We start from the raw sequence: 2,743 nt of genomic DNA, 5'->3' as shown, positions 1-2,743 counted from the left end.
TTTCTGCTTTGCTCTTTTTATGTAGCAAATAGCTAATATGTCGCTGGCCCACTTCTCGCAACTCAAGGTGTGAGGGAGTAAAATATTGTGTTTGTCTTAGCCAGTCATTCAAGTGCCTCATGCCACTTGCAATCGTCATCTCACGTAAGTTCAATAATCCTAGGCCTCCAAATTCTCTCGCTAGGTGAAGAACAGGTAGGGCTATTCTTGGTTTTTTCTGTATCCACAAAAAGGTCTGTAACATCTTATTTAGTTGTTTTTCATCAGCCTTAGTCAAATATAAAGGCAAAGTCTGAAAGACATAGAGCCATCTGGGTACTGTTACCATGTTGTAAAGGGCTATCCTGCCCATAAGCGATAGTGGAAACCCTTGCCACATTTGTAGATTTGACTTTGTGGTATTCATCAGCTTTCTCACATTTCGGTCGTATAGCTGGGAAAGTTCTCGAGGGATTAGTACACCCAGATATTTTATTGCCTCTGTCTCCCACTCTATAGGCAAAGTCAGCTTCTGTCTTAAAGAATCCCCCTGTAGCACTTCCAAGGCTCTAGATTTTTGAATGTTCAGTACGTACCCTGATAAGGCCCCAAACTCCTGTACTACCTCCAATATTCTAGTCATTGCCCGTTCTGGTTGTTGGGTTATTACCAGTAGATCATCGGCGAAGGCCAGAGCCTTAACTGTGCCTCCCGTCAAGGGTACTCCCCTCACCTCCCCATCCGCCCTAAGAGCGTGTAGTAACGGCTCCATTGCAAGGATAAAAAGAAGGGGCGAAAGTGGACATCCCTGTCTTGTTCCCTGTCGAATCTCAAAAGAGGTTCCTTTTATTCCATTTACTAACACCGCTGCCCGGGGTTTGTTATACATTGCCCTCAATGCATCGCTATACCATCCTTGAATTCCCATATAGTTTAATAGGCCAAACAAGTAACCCCAGTCTACCTTATCAAATGCCTTTTCAGCATCCAAACTAAGAATCAAAGCTGGTTCCTGGTCTTGTTGACTTTTTGCCATTGCCAAGAGCAATCGTCTCACATTACTCCCTGCTTGTCGGTTCTTCACAAAGCCCACCTGCTCCTCTCCTATTAAATCTGGAAGTAGCTGTCCCAATCTGGTGGCAAGAATACGGGCTAAGATTTTTACATCTAAATTTATCAAGGAGATCGGCCGATAGGACCCTGGCTGTGTTCCCTCCCTGCCTGGTTTAGGTATCAGGGTGATTAAGGCATCATTGGCGTATGGGGGAAATTCCTTGTCCTCAACTACCTGTTCTAAGTACTTCCCAAGGGCTTCCAGACCTTCCTTCGGTAATGTCTTATAATATTCTCCCATAAAACCGTCAGGTCCAGGTGTCGAGTTCGTGGCTAACGCTTTAATCGTATTCTGTATTTCCTTCCCTGTTATAGGCCTATTTAGCATATCCATCTGTTGCGGCTGGATTTTAGGGAAGCCTATTTGATCTAAGTATCCTACCAATTCCCTTATATCCTTTCTCGGCGATCCTCCATATAAAGAACTGAAATAATTATAAAATATTTCCCCTATATCTTCGCTTTTATTTTTTGTCTCCCCGTTATGATCTTGTATTGCAGTGATCACCCGTCCTGGTGTCTCTGTTTTCAGCAATCTTGTTAACATAGTGCCTGTTTTGTTACCAAAGCGCTGTAGTCTACATTTGTAATATGTTAGGGATCTTACAGTCTGTCTGTGAATTAGCGTATTGAGGGTTATTTGAGCCGTTAAATACTGTTCCTTATTTGTTTCTGTCGGATTGTTTGTGTAAGTTTTTTTAGCCTTCTTAAGTTGGGCTTCTAGATGCAAAATTGCCCGTGCCTGCTTTTTCTTACGAGCTTGCACAAAGGCTATGATATCCCCCCGAACTACCGCCTTGGAGGCCATCCAATATAATTTTGGATTATTCTTATGTTGCATGTTAAACCGCTCATAATCTCCCCATTTGACGTTAAGGTAGCGTATGAACTCCTTGTCCCCATGTAAGTACATCGGATATCTCCAACCCCCTCTATGCCCATAGTGCTCCGATGCCTCTATCTCCATCCACACTATTGCGTGATCCGATATTTCTGTGGGCCCTATTCCAGTGTCCCGTACCCAGGAGAATGCTGAACTGTCTATAAGTATATAGTCTATTCTGGAACTGGTACCATGTGCCCTAGATAGATGTGTATAATCTTTTGTCTCTGGGTGCAATGCCCTCCATGTGTCTACCAGGTTTAGTGCACTTATAAACGTCGAGAGTGCCCGCTTTCTGCTCCCTCCTTGTGGCGCTTCTCTTGGGTTGGTGGTATCCATCCTTGGTTCCACTACTAAATTAAAGTCTCCGCATATCAACAATTTCAGGGAAGTGTATGGGGCACACTGTTTTATTATGGATTGAAAGAAGCCTGGCGAATAATCATTGGGCCCATATAAAGATATAACCAAGAACTCTCTATTTTGAAGCCAAAGATGTATTAGCACATATCTTCCTTGAGGGTCTGCCTGAAGTAGTTTTGCCTTAGCTGCTATTCCCTTCCTTATTAAGATTGCCACTCCTCTCGATCTGCCTTCAGCAGAGGCATAAAAGACTTCCCCCACCCAAGCTCTTTTCAGTTTGCAATGTTCTTCCTCTGAAAGCCTAGTTTCCTGGAGGCAGGCCACATCTGCCCTATGTCTCTGCAGTGCCTGTAATATTTTCGATCTTTTCACAGGAGTTGCTATGCCCCCCACATTCCAAGATAT

The sequence above is a fragment of the Microcaecilia unicolor genome, chromosome 1, assembly GCF_901765095.1.
Source record: "Microcaecilia unicolor chromosome 1, aMicUni1.1, whole genome shotgun sequence".
NCBI classification, from domain to species: Eukaryota; Metazoa; Chordata; class Amphibia; order Gymnophiona; family Siphonopidae; genus Microcaecilia; species Microcaecilia unicolor.
This window is presented reverse-complemented; position numbering follows the sequence as displayed.